The sequence below is a fragment of the Aethina tumida genome, chromosome 1, assembly GCF_024364675.1.
Source record: "Aethina tumida isolate Nest 87 chromosome 1, icAetTumi1.1, whole genome shotgun sequence".
Classification (NCBI taxonomy): Eukaryota; Metazoa; Arthropoda; class Insecta; order Coleoptera; family Nitidulidae; genus Aethina; species Aethina tumida.
In genome coordinates, this window is record NC_065435.1 from 34,204,699 (window position 1) to 34,227,896 (window position 23,198).

At 31.8% G+C, this 23,198-nt stretch overlaps 1 long non-coding RNA gene across 1 annotated transcript in view; it reads left to right on the forward strand.

Annotated features, from left to right (window-relative positions):
* Nucleotides 1–5,545: 5,545 nt before the first annotated feature.
* LOC126264213 (uncharacterized) overlaps nt 5,546–23,198 on the forward strand; it is a 48,519-nt gene continuing 30,866 nt past the window's right edge. The window contains exon 1 of the long non-coding RNA XR_007546973.1: nt 5,546–5,612. This is a non-coding gene — a long non-coding RNA (uncharacterized LOC126264213). The remainder of the gene's footprint in view (nt 5,613–23,198) is intronic.

The window sequence follows — 23,198 nt, forward strand, 5'->3', positions numbered from 1 at the left end:
AACTTATAATTAATGGCTTTATCATTTGCAGTTCTGTTAAAATTTTCATCTACTTTGGTGCATATATATTTTTGGTGTCTCCATATTTTCTTGACAGTATGCGTGTTTTGACAACACACTGACAACATCGAGAACTAAAGATGGAGTATTTTCGTTCTGCTTATTCGCGATACTGATCATAGAATGAGGTATTTTATACTACCAATCATCGCGGACCCTTGTATCCTATTAAGCAGTATTCTTCTAAAATATCTGTAATAATAATAATAATAATATCATAATTGAAAAGAAAGTTTATGCTCCTATAGACATTCAAGAAGTGAGACACAATTTACTTGCTTTACCTATATGCTCCATACTTGCTTTAAAAATATGTTAAAATCGTGGTAGTAACTCTCCATATGCGTTGGGATGTAGATGGAGTTCTTAGGATGCTTTATTTAAATTTGCAATCTGTAAAAAGAAATAATTTTTGAGGGTATTGCAAAAATTATCTTCAAAATTTGATTGAATAAATCATATTGTAGAAGAGAATGAAAAACACAGTGGCCAAAGATTTTTTTGAAAGAAGAAAAATAACGGAGCGATTTTTAATTAGGGATGTCTCAATTTGATTATACGGCGTTGTAGTACGTTGGTTCAGTCAACCAAAGGGGCTATACCGTATCAAAAATGATGAGTGTGTCTACTCGCATATTGAGACGGAACATCAATACCCCTTTGTAAACAAATAGGAAAGATATACATGCAATTATGTGGGCGGGCCGAACTGACTGGAGGGGATCATTTGGTTTTGCTGCGTTTAGCATGCGGTTCGTCTCCGCAGACGTTGTTTTTAGTATATTTTATTTAATTTTTGGGATACATTTTTATTTTGAAAAAAGTAGTTTATTTTTAGAATACTTATTTTTGTTTTCGATATACCCTCAAAAAATATTTCATTTTACAGATTGAAAATTATACAAAGTTACGGAATTTAAATGGAGCATCCGAAGAACTCGAACTACATCCCTACACATACGGAGAGTTACTAAATGCATTCGCAAAGATTAATTTACATTGTGCGCCGGCGCGCACCAGCACGGCGCATTGTCTCTGAGAGTAGGGATTCTTACTACCGGGCAAAACTTTTCTCTCTTTGTCGTGCATCCATCTCTTACAACGTCCAGACACGAAGAGCATTTTTCGTACGGTATAAGTAAAACAAGTAATCGTGTCTCACTTCTTGAATGTCTATAATTTCGTAAGCGTTCCTTTTAATTATGTTGCCCTTGTTGCACTATAAAGTAGATTTTTAGAAAAATAATGGTTAATAGGATTCCAGGTTCTGCGATGCTTTGTCGTATAAAATAACCTCTTTTTATAATCGGTATCGCGATTATAAGATCAGCAATTAACCAGAACGGAAATACTTCAACATTAGTTGACTAAGTTGTCAGAAAGTTGTTAAAACGTGCGTACTCGATAGCAACTTTCATGAAAACGTGGAGACACTAAAAATATATATGTAATAAATCAACAAAAGAATGCTAATACTTATAAATTTCTACTGTAAAAAGATTGCAAATCTTTACGCAGAAAATTGTAGAATAGAAATCAATATTTCATGATTTGGTTTAAAAGTTGTGTTGACATTATTTGAACTTGTCATCCAGACATGAGGAATCTAAATAATTTTCGTCATAAAATTAGCAAATATGGAAACATTGGTATCTTAGTGTTGTGGGAGAGTGATAACCCAACCAAAAGTGAAAGAGAAAAATTCAGTGCATAGTTGAAAATTGTCGCTCACTAATTCAAGCTGAAAGAATCAACCACGTTAATTTACTGTTGATTGTGAAGTGAAATATTTAAACAATTACAATAATGGCAACTTTTTGTTTGAGGATTTCGATTACGAGTGCTGAAAAATCACGGAAATCACGAACTTTCAAGTTTCAGTAGCAACGAAGGAATTTTGTTTATCAAATAAAAGAAAATAACATTTATGTTGCTAAGATTACGTTTCCTTGTGACTTATGCCAGACGTTACAATATAAACAAAACGTCCAATGACCAATTAAACCATATTCGAAATATGTAATTTAGAAAAAAGTTGTCATCTTTCAAGTAATTTTGATTTGTTTCTTTCATTGTATTAAAATTAAATAGAAATATAATAAAAATATAACCACAATTTGATGTTTGGTGTTTAATTGACAATGTCATCAAATTGACCGAGAAAAGAAATATCGAGATGATTTTTCGATTTGTTATAATAACATTAATGACAGTGATTCATTTATTTAATGACCACGTTACAAATCACATCTGTGTGTGAAATGATATGGACAAATTGCACGTGTTGATTACCAGGAAACTTTTGCACAAACAATCAGTTCAATACGATCGTTACTATCAGAGGCTGTACAAAATAATCACAAAATCAAGTAACTAGACGCAAAGACAGCATTTTTATATGGAGAACTTGAAGACACCTATTTATGACTTAACAAGAAGGGTTGGATCATGACGAAAACATGGTATGTAAATTGAACAAGTCACCATATGGGTTAAAACAATTCCCTTGCTGCTGGCATGCCAAATTCGACTCTACACCGAAAAGAGTTTTAGTATTTATATGGAACAAATTTTAAACAGAATTGTAATGACTAATGCTGATCCTAATACTGTTCCAGTCGACCCTAACATAAAGCTACAGTAGGAAGATACTACCTCACTTCTGCTCTTCATAATAACACAGCTCGTTCCGTCAAATTTTATTTGGCTACCATCGCAAATAATCTGACTTAGAGACAATAGATTTGTTGCCAATTTAGGAACACATAATACTTTTGTAAAAAGCACGCACCTTTTTGTTTTGACCTTCATCGTCATGAGCATGGCACAGATTATACTTTGTTGTCTGCGACTCTGATTTTATGTATGACAGGAGCCGTCATATTTTCAAGCATGTTCTTACGTCTTGTCATGTGTGACGATGCATAGGAAGCCACTTACCATGGGTCATTTTGGCTGGATGTTGCCTCAAACGCAGCAGCATATGATGAACTACTTGATTTTTGTTGAACATTCTTGGTTCTGGATTTGCATTTGAGGACTTTTATGACCTTACTTGTTACAAGTGTAGCACCTTGGACCCTTACTTTGTTTCTGTGGTTGTTTTTAATTTTCTTGATGACTGACAATACTGTTGAGTCACTTTCAGGTTGTTTAACATCTTGTGATAGTTTTGATTTCACAGAAACAGAAGGTATCTTCATGCTGGAGCTTTCAATAGCAATAATCATTGGTTGATAGGATTCTGGTAGACCGGAGAGTAGCACTGTAAATAGCCATTCATCGTCAACTTCGAAACCAATGTTTCTGAGCTTGTGAGCGGTACACATTATTTAACTCATATATTTCTCTACGTTTTAACATGCAGTATGTGAAGTATTACAGAGATCATGCAGCAGCCCATCACAGCGTGTCAACCAAGATTTATCCCATACTTATTTTGCAGTACTACTCTCTTGTATGTGCACGTAATTTATTGAGTCAACTAGTAAATTTATCTTAGTTTTTGCCTTTGTGTCTCGTTTTGTGTCCACAATGACACATGTGGGGGGTTTTATGCAGTCCACAACTTCTCTTGCTGTAGATGTGTTTCTATAGCAAATAACCAGGTTACGTAATTATCTCGGCCGGTTAACTTTTCAATTAATGCCAATTGATTGTTTGCTGACAATTTAAGAACCCTTATTCCAAATGTTACGAGAAATCACCTTTCAATTGTCGTATTGACGTTTTAGGTTAACTTTATTACTTTTCTCAGTAAATAAGTCTTTCTGGGCTTAAAAGAATTTATTATTTCTCAAGAAAAATTTATATTTAAGAATTTAGTGTTAAAATTACAACTTAACTGTCCACAGGCGCACAATTCAAATTACAATTTTAACAGTTTATGTGTAGTTTCAGTGCACTCCTACCTGGTCATCGCATCAGTTACAATTGGCATCCCAAGAGGAGATGAAACATTATTTGTTTTAAGTTGTGTCAAAATTGTTCATTCTTTATAGTAGTGTAAGCCACATTGCGCTGTAAATTAGATTTTTTTTAGAAGAATCCTTCAAGTAAACTAATTAGGGTTAACAAGACAGCATTAAGTTAACTAAGGAAAGCATATTATCAAATTTAGTACGCTGGGTCAGCTCCTGGAGTAATATTTATACGATACACATTCTCCACATTTTGGCAGATTGAAATAACCTCTTTCCGTAATTCGCCAAAGAGCATTATAGGATCGGATACCGAACAAAATAAAATTACACAAAGATCAGTTGTCAAGATTGTCAAGGAGTTGTCAAAGAATACGAACCGTATTCCATATCAGTCTTCACAATATTGCCAAACTAATTTAAGTGTTTCTTTTCTATGAAAACTTTTTTCTAAATGTTAGTGTATTGACCTTTTTGCTTTAATTCAATTCAAAATACATAAATTTGAACACTGAACAATTTCTAACATTATCTCAGTCATCTAAATCTTATCAATATTAAAATTTGCCCTATATATTATATATATATTTATTATATTCCCTATGCCCTATATATTATATATATATATATTATATTCGGATTCAAACTCAGATAAATAAACTATTTGTAGTTTGAGGAGAAAAGACAAGCCAAGTGAAAATCTCAATAAAACCCAAAAGTCTGCCGGCGCTTCAAGAGGCCTTAAGATTAAAATATCGGAACTAGAGGGTGAACTACAACGAATGAAAGTAAGTAATGCAGTAAGCTGTCTGCTAAACTACAGACACCTTCGGTAAATCCTGGAAATACTCCTACTTCTAACACCAATCCTTTCTCCCAACTAGCCACCCCACACCTCCGAAACGCAAAAGTTTTCCACGAAGTGGGTCACGCCTATAAAAGTGATGTCGAAATCGTCTGATGATGAAGCACCCCTGTGCTCACCGAAAAGATATGAAAGTACTGGATGTCTTTATATCCATTATGGTCAAAAGCCAAAAGTGAATAATTGGAACAGTTTACCAGCATCTGGTTCTGATTTTTATTCCAATCATTGTGCATCAGTGGATATATTTTTAGTAACTGGAGATTGAAACCTGCCCCGAGTGAATTGGACTAATGATGAGTTTAGTGTTTTCATGAGTTCTGAGGTTTACTCATTAAACTATCACTTGTCATTAGTTGATTGGGATTTACTTTTAAGCAATATGGATGTTAATGATTGAGAGCACAAATCTTATGAAATTTTATACAATATGTTCCAACTTGATCTACCTGTAAAAATAATTAAGAACTATGTTTCTTAAGTTGTTCTATAAAGAGCTTATGACATTAACAATTCATTATTCATTTGCAGATATTTGAATTTCGTTGTCATAAGCAAAATTAAATATTTTTCATAAAATCAAGTAGCCCAAAAAGATTTCTTTATTTGGTTACCACAAAACTTTAATCACTTCATATCGAAACATACCTCTCTTATACATAATTTGTTTTCAGAATAAATTCAATAAATTAAGATTGAAATCTGAAAGTACGATGTAAAAGGCAAATGCTGGAAAGATTCTAGTGGCCCAAGAATTGGATTTAAATGTACGTATAATTTTCATCTGTATTCAAGATTTTTATAATTAATGATATATTTTATGCTAAAACACACACAATTAAATTATTTAATTTAAATAAAAAACAAATAAGCTATTTCGACGATTCGTTGGACATCAGGAATTGACACATTGACAGACTGATTACTATCATATAAATGAAGATGAAATGTGCTATGACAAAGCCACATATCGGGAAATATGAAAAAAAAAATCCAAGAAATCAAAAAAAGTACAAGCAAAAATCCCAATAAAGAAGAAAACAGCATTACCAAAAGTTCTACCAAAAAGGCTGAGGACTGGAATGTTCCCGTTGGAGTTCCACATATCTGTCTGTGTATAAAGCTGGTACTTCCATTTTGAGAATTAAGCATGTTTATAATAATTATAATTTTATAATTGTGGCGAAGAAATTTTTCCTATTGTAATCTGTACTTTATGACGGTAAATGCGTTTCCTAAATAATTATGTTTATATCATAAATAATTATGTTGTATATAGCTGTAAATCTTTCTACTGAATAATTGGAGGTTGAAAAAATCGACAATGTGTCGAAACCATTTTATAACACTAAACTAAATTGTCGACTTAAGTTAAACTAAGTAATTTTATTTGTAAAGTTAAGTTATATTTAATTATTTGTGAATCTCATTTATAGTCTTCCAGTGTAGGTTGAAATATAAGGATGAGATTGATTCGAAACAGTTCTACCATCAACAATATTATAACAAATCGAAAAATCATCACGATATTCCTTTGCTCTGTCAATTTGCTGACACTGTGGATTAAAACGAATAGAATTATAAGAAAAGATATAACTGAACCACAATTTGGTGAAATACAATATAAGAATCAAATCAAGTTTTGCTTGGGAGAAGACAACTTTTTTGCTATATTACATACTTCTGACATATGTCATAAGGAAACGTAATCTTAGCAACATAAATGTTATTTTATTTTTTGACAAACAATTGGTTGCTATTGAAACTTGAAATAAATGTCGACGAGAGATCTGCAACTGATTTGATTTCAGTGACTTTCAGGGCACGTAATCTAAACCTTGAGACAGTAAGTTGCTATTTTTGTAACTGTTTAAATATTTCACCTTTTTAAATCAACAGTAAATTCACGTAGGTGATTCTCTCAGCTTGAATAACTGAGCGACAAATGATATACTAATCTTTCCATATTTGATAATTTTATATCGCAAATCATTTAGATTCCTCATGTCTGGATGACAAATTCAAATAATATCAACACAACTTATAAACCAAATCATAAAATACTAATTTCTATTTTACAAATTTCTGCGTAAATATTGATTTGCAATCTTTGTTCGGTTGAAACTTATAATTAATGGCTTTATCATTTGCAGTTCTGCTAAAATTTTCATCTACTTTGGTGCATATATATTTTTGGTGTCTCCATATTTTCTTGACAGTATGCGTGTTTTGGCAACACACTGACAACATCGAGAACTAAAGATGGAGTATTTTCGTTCTGCTTATTCGCGATACTGATCATAGAATGAAGGTATTTTATACTACCAAACATCGCGGACCCTTGTATCCTATTAAGCAGTATTCTTCTAAATTATCTATAATAATAATAATAATCATAATATCATAATTGAAATGAAAGTTTATGCTCTTATAGACATTCAAGAAGTGAGACACAATTTACTTGCTTTACCTATATGCTCCATACTTGCTTTAAAAATATGTTAAAATCGTGGTAGTAACTCTCCATATGCGTTGGGATGTTCATGGAGTTCTTAGGATGCTTTGTTTAAATTTGCCATCTGTAAAAAGAAATAATTTTTGAGGGTATTGCAAAAATTATCTTCAAAAATTGATTGAATATATCATATTGTAGAAGAGATTGAAAAACACAGTGACCAAAGGTTTTTTTGAAAGAAGGAAAATAACGGAGCGATTTTTAATTAAGGATGACTCAATTTGATTATACGTCGATGTAGTGCACTGATTCAGTTAACCAAAGGGGCGGTATATATAACACGATATTGTACACTAAATACTCTCTGTACCATGTAATATTGTATAACTTCGATTAACTTTTAATATATATACAAATCGGAATTCTTTTTTACAGTTTTTAAGACATCTTGGTGTTTTGATAATATACCATATGCCTAACTTTACTTAAATGAATTTTAATATGATTGGTAATATTTTGATTCAGCAAAATTAAAGCTCACGGGAATTTTTCATGTGACTTGATTTTCGAGAATTTCATGACGAATTAACACCATTTGAAATCAGAGCTCTAAAATAGATATATTTTGTTATTAGTGTAACTGTTCCAATATGATTGAATAAATGCAACAAATTATGTAGCTAAGGGAAATCAAATTTAAAAAACAATACAACACTTATTGTAAATTAGCAACTGTTATTTACAATTGTTCCTACAACTTAATTTGAAATATTAACAATTTCAACATTCAAGAGATGCTGTGAAACTTGAGAACACTAGGTATCTCATCATTCAAAAACTCAACAACTACAAACACGCCATCAATTTATTTCAGATGTAATTTGATGATTAACATCAATGGATTGTTTTTAAATGGAAAATGTGTAGGGTTTAACATAGTGGTTAAGGCTTGAGTAATACCATAAGGAATAAATAATGAAATTATTTACTAACAATTTCTTAAAACAGGAGAATAAGTTTTTGAGAACTGGTCCTGTACGTTTGTTTTGAAAACTAACTGACAACTGATATTTCAGTTATTTCATTTTGCTTGTTGGTCGATTTTATATTGGCGATACCAAATATAGAAAGATGATATTCTAAATTGTCGAGATATTCTGAACACAGGATTCTATAATAATAATGGAGGAGCTATCCTTCTGTGACAGTTAACAGTGAAACATTCTTTTGATACAATTTAATTTACAATGCGAAAAAACATCTTATTATTGAAAATAAAGCTTACGCTATAACAGAGTCAAGAATTGAGAATCAATTTTCTTAGAAAAGCTTTTATTTGGAATACCGATCAGACATGTGTCAGATGATGATATTCTTCCAGGTAAATAGAAAGGAAGAAGAACTGCCTTCGTGGTTATTGAACCCAGATTATGTACATAACTATTCTTTGGTAAATTTACCTTCTAAACTTGTTCATTTAATTATTGCGAAGAGCACAAAAAACTTGAGCAACTTTTATTTATCTTCTAAAGGGTTCTTATCCCATCAAATAACATTCGCAAAGTTCAATTTATATTGTGCATCACAATCTTCAAGTTTTGATTCACCACCACGATTTGAACTTTATTTTAAAGCAAGTATGGAGCATGTAGGTAAAGTAAATTGTGTTTCACCTCTTGAATGTTTATAAAGATTTTTTAGAAAAATACTAATTAATAGGATCCCAGGTTCCTAGAATCGCGATTATAAATCAGCAACTAAGGCCAAGTTGTCCAATTTGTCAGCTCTCAAGAAAACGTGGAGACACTTAAAATATATATGCACAAACGTAGATGAAAATTTCAACTAAATTACAAATGATAGAGCTATTAATTATAAATTTCATCTGAACAAAGATTGCAAATCAGCAAATTGTAAAGTAGAAATCACTTTTTCATGATTTTGTTAATAAAATGTGCTGACATTATTTGAAGTTGTCATCTAGAGATGAGGAAACTAATTAAATTTTGACATAAAATTAGCAAATTTGGAAAGATTGGTATCTTAGTGTTATTTGAGGGTAATAATCCAACCAAACGTGATAGAAAAATTTCAGTACCTAGTTGAAATTTGCCGCTCACAAATTCTTGCTTAAAAAATCAACTAGGTGAATTATCTTTTGATTTAAAAAGGTGAAATATTTAAACATTTACAATAATAGCAACCTACTGTCTGAAGGTTTCGATTACGAGTCACTGAAATCAAATCAGTTGAAGATCTCTCGTCGACATTTATTTTGAATCAAAGAAATACTGTCTGTGATTCTGCAGATAATTAACATGTGAATAGAAATTGTTTTTGTTAACATTGTTAACTTTATACTTAAATGCCGATATATATTTTGTTGCTATGAGAGGTGAGGGATGTCGTCTTTCAAGTAAATTTGATTTGATCTTACATTGTATTAATATTACATCAAGTTGTGGTTCAGTTATATTTTTTGGTATAATTCTATTCGTTTGAATCCACAGTGTCAACAAATTGACAGAGCTAAGAAATATCGAGATGAGATGAGTTATACTAAATGGTAGAACTGTTCCGAATCAAATTCATCCTTATATTTCAACCCACACTAAATGACTATAAATGTGATTCCCAAATATTTATATATAATATAACTTTCCAAATAAAACTACTTTGTGTACCTTTAAGTTATGTGGTTAATTTAATATAAGTTTGGTTGTTAATAAATGGTTTCGACCCATTGTCGATTTTTTTAACCTTCAGCTATTCAGTGGAGGTACTGAGTTATATGGAACATATTTTTTTAGGAAACACATTTAGTGATTACAGTACAGATTAAAATTTAAGGAAAAATTACTTCGGCACTAATCAAAAATTATAATTGCTATAAACAAGCTTCATTCTCAGATGATAGATGAGTTGAAACCTAGATCCACACTATGGAAACATTTCCATAAAATGAAAGTACTTGCTATATACAGAGATAGATATGTGGAACTCCAATGGAAACATTCCAGTCCTCAGCCTTTTTATTCATATTTCATAGCCTCAGAGAAAATATTTGCCGATGTCGTCAGGTTTTGTCGTGGCTCATTTCATCTTCATTTATATGATGGTAATCAGCCTTTCCATGTGAACGTAACTCGTCGTGCCCAACGAATCGTCGAAATACTTTAAAAAAGATATATAAAATTAATATTAAAGATTAATTTTATTATATATACCAATTTTATTTGTTTTTCATTTAAATTATATAATTTAATTGTGTGTTTTAACATAAAATATGTCATTAATTATAAAAATCTTGAATACAGATGAAAATTATACTTACATTTAAATCCAATTCTTGGGCCACTAGAATCTGTACACCATTTGCTTTTTGCATCGTACTTTAAGATTTCAATCTTAATTTATTCTGAAAACAAATTAATTAGGTATTAATGTGTTGTTTTAAGGAGCGTCATATACATGAGAGTTCTTATTCTTTGTTTAGTTGGGATTCCTGTAAGTAAATTAATGAATTTAGACAAAAATATTACCTAAAACTAACAGTTTGATACGATCTGTTTCATTTCTAGCATTACTTTATCATTTCCAATGAGGCAGAGACTCATTAATAAAAGAGAGAATATTTAACTAATAATTTTGAATTGAAGCGTAGGAGCAACTTCAGAGAAATGTGGTTCGTATGAAATGTTTGAACTGATTAAAGTTTGGAGGTAAACAAGTAAAGAAAATTTTTGGTCTACCTGATTTTATGAACAAAATTGAAATTTGTTTATGGGAACGGAATTCAAATGTCTACAAATGAATAACGAATAGTTAATTTTATAAGCTCTTTAGAGAACAACTTAGGAAACTTAGTTCTTAATTTTTTTACATGTAGATAAAATAGGAACATGTTGTATAAAATTTCATAAGACACAATCAACCAATGATAATTGATAGTTTAAAGTGTAAACCTCAGTACTCATGCAAACACTATACTTACTCATCATTGGTCCAATTCACTCGAGGCAAGTTATGTTAGAATATCTAGACATCGTGTATAACGGCTGTGATGACAACGGAGAATAAAAACAATAGAAGAGCGTAGTTATAGAAACAGAGTTAAGTTGTAAGAGCAGAGTTAGTTGTATACAGCCCACCAATGTTGTAAGATAGTCAATAAGCGTTTTACTGAGTACCTTGCATTATCATTCCACGTCGCCTTGTAAGCAGGCATGTTCTAACTATTAACTTTTGTGTTTTGACCTTAATGGAAACAAATACTTCCAGTGCTTCCGTGTCCTTTCGGTGAGCACAGGGGTGCGTCGTCAGGATTTCGAGAACACCTCCATAGGCGTATCCCACTTTGTGGAAGACTTCTGCGTTTTGGAGGTGTGGGGTGGCTGGTCGGGAGGAAGGATTGGTGTTAGGGTTAGAAGTAGGAGTACTTCCAGGATTTACCGATGGTATCTGTAGCTTAGCAGATAGCTTAATGCATTACTTACTTTCATTCGTTGTAATTCACCCTCTAGTTCCGAGATTTTAATCTTAACGTCTAGTTGTCAGGTACCTCTTGGCTTATCTTTTTCGCGGACTCTACACATGGTTTATTGGTTTCGTAACCGAGGTTACCAGCCAAATTAACAACTCTTCTCTTTTGTCTGTATATGGCAACTCTTATAACTAAATTCAAACAGAAGGACGAACGTTATCTCTAACTCCATTTGGGGGTCTGATGTGGGTGTGGCGCTTTGCCGAATTTTGCTGTTGTTACTTACTTTAGATAGTTAACTCTTTCGGAACTTCGAACGGAGTCGTGCTCAGGGTTTACCGCGCGGTTGACCTTTCTTTCTGCCAATAGAACCTGGATTTGAACCCCATTTTCCTTTTCTTCATTCACGGTTTTTGTCTCTTAGTATGAACTTCTTGTGGAACGGAACTGGCGATGTGCCGTCCGGTTCCAATAGGATTCGGAACCACTCGACATTTTGCAGGCACACTTGCTGTTTTCGCATTTCATTATCGCTAATTCGGTTATTAAACTGTTTATAGTACGAAAACAAAAATTTGGTAACCAAGGTTACCAGACATGTAAACAAATTTTTCATTTGTCTGAATTTGGTAACTAACTAAATTCAGACAAAAAGGGACACTAAATAAAAACAAAAATATCACTACAAACACTTTTGAAAACTGAGGTGCGAGTGTGATGAGATTAAAAGTCGATGTTACAAGAACACTAAACGTTTATTATATTATTACAAAGTGTGCACTCGGCTAGAAACGTCGAAGACTAAAAACTAAGAACTAAAAACCCTTCGTAGCATGACGCTTGCGTTAGGGCATCTATACAGAGGGGTTCCAAGTATCAATGTGCAATTTCATTCCTTAACAAACTCTTTTCCGTAGTTGCCACTCAAATTTGGATAAATGACGATTGTTACCGCTGCCATTGGTAATGACAGAAAGGTCTCTTATTGTTAGCGACTTTTGTCAATTGTTCAAAGTGCAACCAGGGAATATTGTTGATAGTAACAATTTTTGTTTGAGTTGTTCGTCCTTCCTCTGTCTGAATTTAGTTATAATAGATACCATAATCGAAAGAGTAGAGTTGTTAACGCTAATCCCAAATCTTTATTCCAACCAGCCACCCCCACTCCTGCAAAGTCTTCCAGCTCCAAAACTCAGGAACTCGGTCACCCCCAAGGAGGTGATGTCGAAATTGTCTAACTACAATGCACCAGTTATGGTTCAGTGTTCAAATTTATGTATAAGGAATTGTATTAAAGTATTTTAGACCAAGTACACTAAGAATTGGAAGAGACTTCTCATAGAGAAGAAACTTTTAAATTGGTTTGGGAGAAAACAGCGCTAATGATTAGCCGTCTCAGATCTCAGTTTCGGTTAAACATTTTTTGACAGCTCATTGACAATTTTGGCAACTGATCTTTGTGTAATTTCGTTTCGTTTGGTGTCCAATAATATAATGCTCTTTGGCGAATTACTGAGAGAGGTTATTTCAATTTGCCAAAATATGCGGAAAGTAGGAAGGTCCTAATTATGTGATGTGAATTTATAAGTTTAACAATATTGAAAAAAAGCAGCTAAAAAAGATGTTTAAATTTTATTATTATCTTATCAAAGAAAATATATAAAATTTCGCCTTCATTGCTGTTGAAACCTGAATATGTACAAAATATCATTTGATTTCAAAACTGATCTTGAACAATTATTTGGTAACTTCTTACAATTTCGTCATTGAAAAGACAAAAACAACAAAAGAAATAAGTATTTACACTTCGTTAGCTGTTTGTTTCACTTTTTAGCCTTCAATGCAGACACAAATCTAATATTTTTGTTTATATTCAAAACGTAATTATAATTTTGTCCAGATTGATGTTTTCAATGAACTCAGAAGTCTTGATTTATCTAGTAATAGAGGTCCTTATGATATTCCTTCTACAGTATTGAACGAATTGTGGATTCTCATTAACAAAGCCTCTAACAATGAAATTTAATATGATTTTAAAATCTACTTTATTTCCTAACGTACGTAAAAAATCATTTGTTATACCTACCTTAAAGGATGGAGATAGTTTACTTGTTGTTTACCAAGATTGTCCAAAAAAATCATTTCCAAAATAATTATGCCATAGTTCCAAAATATTATAAATGAGAGTCAACATGAATTTTGCAAATGTAAATCTTCTGCGACCAACCTTCTTATTTATAACCTCTCGACAGTTGGTGCTCTTGATAATCATTTACAGGTTGATGCTGTTTATACAGGCATTTAAAAGGCATTTCATAGAATCTGCCATGATTTATTGTTTGCTAAACTAAATGGGCTGGATTTGACAAGTAATTTTTCCACTGTAAATAATCATAACGATTGTAATGTAAAGTGATTAGTTTTTATAAAAAAATTAATCAACACCATATTCGCAAGTTATACTTTAGATAAAAGATTTTAATATAATGTGTTTGAAATTTAAAAATGAGTAATAGACTGGGCGGTAGTTTTTCTAGAAAAGTTGGATCGGCTCAAGCTAAAATGACTTTGGGTAAATGTAAAAGAAAAGCTGGAGCATATCTTGATGCGTTTGCCCACACATTAAAGTTGCTTTTTACACAAATACTGCTGTAGGATCCCTTCTTATAAATAAGAAGGTTGGTCGCAGAAGATTTACATTTGCAAAATCCATGTTGACTCTCATTTATAATATTTTGGAACTATTTTGAAAATGAATTTTTTTGGACAATTATGGAATACAAAACATTTTTCATACAGGCCTAAATTTGTTACAAGTAAACTATCTCCATTCTTTAAGGTAGGTGTAATAAATGATTTTTTCTGTACATTAGGAAATAAAGCACATTTTAAATACAAGTTAAATTCCATTTTTAGAGGCTTTGTTAATGATAATCCACAATTCATTCAATGCTGTAGAAGGAATATCATAAGGACCTCTATTACTAGATAAATCTGACTTCTGAGTTCATTAAAAAACATCAATCTGGAAAAAATTATTATTATTTTTTGAATATAAACCAAAATATTTTCATGACAAAACGATATTGCTTAAATTTGTGTTTGCATTGAAAGCTAAAAAACGAAACAAACAGCTCACGTGTAAAGACTAAATACTTATTTCTTTTGTAGTTTTCGTCTTTTCAACGACGAAATTGTAAGTTACCAAATAATTGTTCAGTTCAGTTCAGTTTTGAAATCAAATTACATTTTGTACATATTCAGGTTCCAACAGCAATGAAGGCGATATGTTTATTAATCAAAAGTAAAACATACTTCTGTTGTCTGAAGAATATGCAATGCTTTAATACAATTCAATATACATAAATTTGAACACTAAGGAAATCGGGTACCTCTGGAAACGTCGGCAGACATTTGGTTTTTATTGAGATTTTCACTTAGCTTGTCTCTTTTCCGGACACTACACATAGTTCACACACATAGTTTATTGATTTAGTAACCGAAGTTACCAGCAACTCTCCTCTTTCGAATATGGTAACTGAATTGGTCTGAATTTAGTTAGTTACTAAATTCAGACAAATAAAAAAATTTGTTTGCCTGGTTGGTCCCTTGGTTACCAATCCAAGAAACAACTGAATTAAGTTTAGGTTTTCGTACTATAAACAGTTTAATAACTGAATTAGCGGTCATGAAATGAGTAAACAGCAAGCGTGCCTGCAAGAAGTTTGAGTGCTTCAGAGTCCTATTGGGACCACACGGCACATCGCCAGTTTCATTTCAGAAGAAGTTCCTATTAAGAGACAAAAACCGTGAAATAAGAAAATGAAAAGGCGGCTCAAATCCAGGTTCGATTGTCAGAAAGACACAGCTAATTATTGTAAAGCCCCAGTTTTGATCGGCTGGATTAGAGTACATTAGAGTACCAATTAATTCTCTGTATCGTGTGGAGTCTTTGAACATTTTTAAATCTCTGTTAACTTTCTAAAATATATTTTTTTTGTTTAAGTGTTACTCTTTTCTTACTTTGGTTAATTTCTATTCCAAAAAAAACCTAGCATTTTTGATCTTCAATTTCTCAGCTAATTCTCTCTTACTTTCATTACCAGTTCGTTTTTCAGCAGTTCTTTTGTACTCCTTAAATTTTTCAAGAAATTCTCCTTTTGACATGAGAAAATACACCTTGCACCATCCACTATTATCGTCTATAAATGTTCGAAGATATCTTGATCCACCTCTGGTTCTAACTCGCTTTGGTCCGCAGATGTCTGAATGAACAATATTCAGTAACTGCTTACTTCTTAATTCTCTGGCAGTAAAGGGTGTCCTTGCATATTTACCTCATTGATATATGCCACACCACGTGAATTATCCAATTTTATTTATACTTAATCCAATAATATAAAATATATAAAATATATAAAATAATTGTTTCAAAAGTGCCATACATCTTTGGAAATCTCGCATCCTTTGATACTCTTGAGGTCCGATGGGCTTATGCATAGGATTATGTCCGCATTTACCTTTTTATCTTATTTACATCCACGTTTTAAGCGCTGATTCACTTTTTTTGTCACCCTGACATCTAACTAACTTTGATACTTCATTAACGAAATTCCAGGTATCGATTTTGGTAAGTAACGCCTCTACCTGAATCCGCCTCGTGTCGAAATTTTCTTTGGATAGAAGTTCAATTCTTGTACCACAGATCGCCATCTCGAGTCCCATGTTTCGATAGTATGGACCTACCTTATAACTCATCCTACATCTGAGAATTAAGCTTGTTTATTCTAATTATAATTTTAGAATAGTGCCGAAGTAATTCTTCCTTAAAATTTAATCTGTACTGTAATCAGTAAATGTGTTTCCTAAAAAATTATGTCGCATATATCTTTTAAGTACTTCTTTCCACTAACTAATTGGAGGTTAAAATTAATTAAATTAACCACAAAACTTAAACAAAGTAGTTTCATTTGGAAAGTTATATTATATTTAAATATTTGGGAACCACATTTATAGTCATTTAGTGTAAGTTGAAATATAAGGATGAAATTGATTCGGAACAGTTCTACCATTAAAGTTATTATAACTCATCTCGACATTTCTTTGCTCTGTCAATTTGTTGAGACTGTGGATTCAAACGAATAGAATTATAACAAAAAATATAACTGAACCCACATTTTGATGTAATATTAATACAATATAAGATCAAATCAAATTTACTTGAAAGAAGACAACGTGATTCCAAACCACATATTTCGAATTAGGTTTAATTGAATTAACCATAACTCTTGCCTATAATTGGACAGGCTGACATACATCATAAGGTGACGTAATCTTAGCAACATAAATGTTATTTTCTCTTATTTGACTAACAATCTTCCTTCGTTGCTACTGAAACATGAAAGATTGCAAAATATCACTCAATACAACACTCACTCCAAAATGTTCGTTTAATTTTGTAAGTACTAATTAATTAAAATTTCATTTATGTGTATATACATCAGGCAAGTTACTTGTTTTCAACTTCATCCCCCACGTCTCTTAGTAGCAAAATATATTTCTGCATTTAAGTATAAAGTTAATGAAAACAATTTCTATTCACATGTTAATTATCTGTCAGATTCACAGACAGTATTCCTTTGATGGAAAATAAATGTCGTCGAGACATCTACAACTGATTTGATTTCAGTGACTCGTAATCGGAACCTTCGGACAGTAGGTTCCTATTATTGTAACTGTTTAAATATGTCACCTTTTTAAATCAAAAAATAATTCACGTAGTTGATTCTTTAAGCAAGAATTAGTGAGCGGCAAATTTCAACTAGGTACAGAATTTATCTCTTTCACGTTTGGTTGGATTATCACCCTCAAACAACACTAAGATACCAATCTTTCTAATTTTGCTAATTTTATGTCAAAATTTATTTAGATTCCTCATGTCTAGATGACAAGTTCAAATAATGACAACACAATTTATAAACAAAATCAAATCACATTTTTCTGTGTAAAAATTTGCAATCTTTGTTGAGTTGAAATTTATAATTAATAGCTCATTTGTAATTTTGATGAAATTTTCATCTACTTTAGTGCATATATATTTTAAGTGTCTCCACGTTTTCTTGAGAGCTCGTAACCGCTACGCACGTTTTGACAACTTGCTGACAAATTAGACTACTTGGGCATGTTGGGGTATTTTCATTCTAATTAGTTGCTAATCTTATAATAGCGATTATAGGAACCTGGGATCATTTTAAATAGTATTTTTCTAAAAAAACTACTTTACCGTGCAATAAGGTATAACATAACTGAAAAGAAAGATAAACATTCAAGAGGTGACACACAATTTACTTGGTTTATCTATATGCTATATGCAGAATCTTAACATCTACTACATGTCTGATCGGTATTCTAAATAAATGATTTTCCAAGTAAATTGCGTCTCAATTCTTGACTCTGTTATAGCGTAAGCTTTATTTTCAAGAATAAGATATTTTTTCGCATTGTAAATTAAATTATATCAGCAGAATGCTACACAGTTAACTGTGACAGGAAAATAGCTCCTCGATTATTATTATAGGATCCTGTGTTCAGAATATCTCGACAATTTAGAAGAACAATTTTGTGTACTTGGTAAGGCCATTATAAAATCGTCCAACAAGCAAAAACTCCAACATCAGTTGACAGTTAGTTGTCAAAACACGTACAGAACCAGAGTTCTCAAAAACTTATTCTCTCGTTTTAAGAAATTGTTAATAAATAATTTAATTATTTACTCCAAATAGTATTATTCAAGTCTTAACCGTTAATTTAAACCACACACATTTTCCATTTAAATTTGATCCACTGATGTTAATCATCAAATTTGACTTACCTTAGAAATTATGTGTTATTTCTTATGAATTACATCTGAAATAAATTAATGGCGCGTATGTTGTTGTTGATTTTTTTAATGGTGAGACACCTACTGTTCTAAAGTTTCACAGCATCTCTTGAATGTTGAAATTGTTAATATTTTAAATTAAGTTTTGGGAACAGTTGTAAATTACAGATGCTAGGTTACAACAAGTGTTCTATTGTTTTTTTAAATTTGGATTCCCTTAGATACAGAATTTATTGCAGTTATTCAAGGCGGAATATTGTAACAATTACATTAATAACGAAATATATCTATTTCAGAGCTCTGATTTCAAATAGTGTTAATTAATCATGAAATTCTCGGAAATCAAGCCACATGAAAATTTCCCGTGGGCTTTTATTTTGCTGTATCAAAATATTACCAATTATATTTAAAGTTCACTTAAATAAAGTTAGGAGATAAGATATATTAACAAAACACCAAAATGTCTTAGAAACTGTAAAAAAAAATCCCGATTTGTATATATATCAAAAGTTAACCAAAGTTATACAATATTACAGAGTACAGAGAGTATTTAGTGTAAAATATCGTGTTATATATACCGCCCCTTTGGTTGACTGAATCAACGCACTACAACGCCGTATAATCAAATTGAGACATCCCTAATTAAAAATCGCTCCGTTATTTTCCTTCGTTCAAAAAAATCTTTGGTCACTGTGTTTTTCATTCTCTTCTACAATATGATTTATTCAATCAATTTTTGAAGATAATTTTTGCAATACCCTCAAAAATTATTTCTTTTTACAGAATGCAAATTTAAATAAAGTATCTAAGAACTCCATCTACATCCCAACGCATATGGAGAGTTACTACCACGATTTTAACATATTTTTGAAGCAAGTATGGAGCATACAGGTAAAGCAAGTAAATTGTGTCTCACTTCTTGAATGTCTATAAGAGCATAAACTTTCATTTCAATTATGATATACCTTATTACAGATATTTGGAAGATTACTGCTTAATAGGATACAAGGCTCCGCGATGTTTGATTGTATATAATTACTTCTTTCCATGATCGGTATCGCGATTATATGATAACCGAATAAGCAGAACGAAAATACTACAACTTTAGTTCTCGATGATATTGTCAGTGTTTTGTCAAAACATGCCTACTCCCAAGAAAATATGGAAACACTAAAAATATATATGCACTAAAGTAGATGAAAGTTTTAACAAAACTGCAACAGATAAATCTATTAATTATAAATTTCAACCCAACAAAGATTTCAAATCTTTATTTCCCCAGAAAATTGTGAAATAGAAATCACTATTTCATGATTTGGTTTATAAATTGTGTTAACATTATTTGAACTTGTCATCCAGACATGAAGAATCTAAATAATTTACGACATAAAATTATCAAATATGGAAAGATTGGTATATTAGTGTTGTTTGAGGGTGATAATTAAAGGTGAAGGAGAAAAATTCAGTGCATAGTTGAAATCTGTCGCTCACTTATTCAAGCTGAAAGAATCAACTACGTGAATTTACTGTTGATTTAAAAAGGTGAAATATTTAAACAGTTACAAAAATAGCAACTTACTGTCTGAAGGTTTAGATTACGTGCCCTGAAAGTCACTGAAATCAAATCAGTTGCAGATCTCTCGTCGACATTTATTTCAAGTTTCAATAGCAACCAATTGTTTGTCAAAAAATAAAATAACATTTATGTTGCTAAGATTACGTTTCCTTATGACATATGTCAGAAGTATGTAATTTAGCAAAAAAGTTGTCTTCTCCCAAGCAAAACTTGATTTGATTCTTATATTGTATTTCACCAAATTGTGGTTCAGTTATATCTTTTCTTATAATTCTATTCATTTTAATCCACAGTGTCAGCAAATTGACAGAGCAAAGGGATATCGTGATGATTTTTCGATTTGTTATAATATTTTTGATGGTAGAACTGTTTCGAATCAATCTCATCCTATTTCAACCTACAGTGGATGACCATAAATGAGATTCCCAAATATTTAAATATAACATAACTTTACAAATAAAACTACTTTGTTTAACTTATGTCGATATTTTAAAATTAGTTTGGTGTTATAAAATGGTTTCGACACATTGCCGAATTTTTCAACATCCAATTATTCAGTGAAAAAATATACAGATATACACAATGTAATTATTTATGAATCACATTTTCCGTCATAAATTACAGATTAAAATATAAGTAAAAACTACTACGGCACAATTCTAATATTATAATTACTATAAACATGCTTAATTCTCAGATGTTATTTGAGTTGAAACGTATGCCCATACTATGGAAAACTTTCCATAAATTGAAAGTACCTTCTTTATACACAGACAGATATGTGGAACTTCAATGGGAACATTCCTGTCCTCAGCCTTTTTGATAGAACTTTTGAAGACGGTTTCTTGGTATTGCTGTTTTCTCCTTTATTGTGACTTTTTCTTGACCTTTTTTCGGATTTCTTGCATATTTTTTCATATTTCATAGCCTCAGAGAAAATAGCATGCCCTCAACCTCCGGAGATCTATCTCTCAACACTCTAATCCGGAGATTGCATGCTTGCATGATATCCAACCCTGTGAATCCGACAGATACAAGAGACCTTGTCTCTTGGCTGTCTAGACCTCTGCGTCTCTTTTGAACATCTTTTCTTTACTATGTAGCGATTGTTACGTACCTCTTTAGTTTTCCCTTATATTTTCCTAAACCTAACTACTCTTAGGTCATGATCTTCGGATCATTGCCCGGAGAGGGGTTTTTAGTCGGTAAAGTCCGGCACTACGTCTTGTAGATTTCCCCCACTTTGCTCCAATAAAAAAATAATCATAATTTATTCTGAAAACAAATCAATGTGTTATTTTATGGAGCCTTATTCTGTGTTTGGTTGGGAATTCCTGTAAATATAAATAATGAATTTAGCCAAAACTATTCCCTAAAAATAACAGTTTGGTAAGATCGGTTTCATTTCTAGCACTACTGTACATAAGTATTTCTGCTAATTACAATTCTCAATAAGGAAGAACCTCATTAATAAAGAGAGAATATTTAACTATTAATTTTGAATTGAAGCGTAGGAGCAACTTCAGAAATATGTGTTTCTTATGAAATAAAAGTCTGAACTGATTAGAGTTTTGTTGTAAACAAATAAAGAAAACTTTTTAGGCTACTTGATTTTATGAAAAATATTGTAATATGTTTATATACAACGAAATTCAAATGTCTACAAGTGAATAATGCATAGAAATTCAAACAAAATGGTCCTGTGGCATAGACAACTAGAGTACCTACATTATAAAGGCGTACAGGATTTGTACAGAAAGCGACTGGTACACGGTAATAAATTGGATAATGATAAATTACTCATGTGGTGTGACAATGTCAACGAGGTAAGCAAGCAAGGAAACCCTTTACTGATAGAGAAGGTAGAAGTAAGCAGTTACTGAATATTGTTCATTCAGATATCTGCGGACCAATGCGAGTCAGATTCAGCGGTGGATCAAGATATATTCTTACATTAATAGACGAATATAATAGGTGGTGCCAGGTTTTTTCCTTAAGTCAAAGAGAGAAGTTTTTGAAAAATTTAAGGAGTACAAAAGAAATGTCGAAAATCAAACTGGTAATGAAATTAAGACAGAATTAGCTGAGAAATTGAAGATCAAAGATTGCTAGGTTTTTCTTTAGAATAGAAATTAACCAAAGTAAGAAAGGAGTAACACTTAAACAAAAAAAATATATATCAGAGAAATTCAGAATGGTAGATTGCAATCCAATTAAAACACTGTATGACTGCCACTCAAAATTTAACAGAGATTTAAAACCATTCAAAGACCCCACACGATACAGAGAATTAATTGGTACTCTAATGTACTCTAAGGTAACCGATCAAAACTGAGGCTTTACAATAACTAGCTGTGTCGTTGGATGTGGTACCGCTTTCCTTTCTGCCAATAGAACCTGGATTTGGGCCTCCTTTTCCTTTTCTTATTTCTCGGCTCTTGTCTTTTAATAGGAACTTTAATAGGGTCACTAAATAAAAACGAAAATATCACTACCAACACATTTCCGTAGTTGCTACCGAAACTTGGTTAAATGACGATCGTTACCTCTGCCATTGATAACAACAGAAAAGTTTCTTATTGTTAGCGACTTTTGTCAATTGTTCAAAGTGTGGGTAGCAACCAGGGAATATTGTTGAAATTTACAATTTTTTTTTGAGTTGTTCGTTCTTCTTTTGTCTGAATTTAGTTATAATAGTTACCATAATCGAAAGAGAAGAGTTGTTAATTTGGCTTGTAACCTCGGTTACTAAACCAATAAACTATGTGTAGGGTCCGGAAAAAAGAAAAGCTAAGTGAAAAACTCAATAAACCCCAAAAGTCTGCTGACGTTTCCAGAGGTACCCGATTTCCTTAGGAATAAAATTTTGGAACTAGAAGGTGAGATACAGAGAGTGAAAGAGTGCTTACACAGCTTTGTCGTCTAAACTAGGGATACTATCGGTAAACTCTGATGGTAC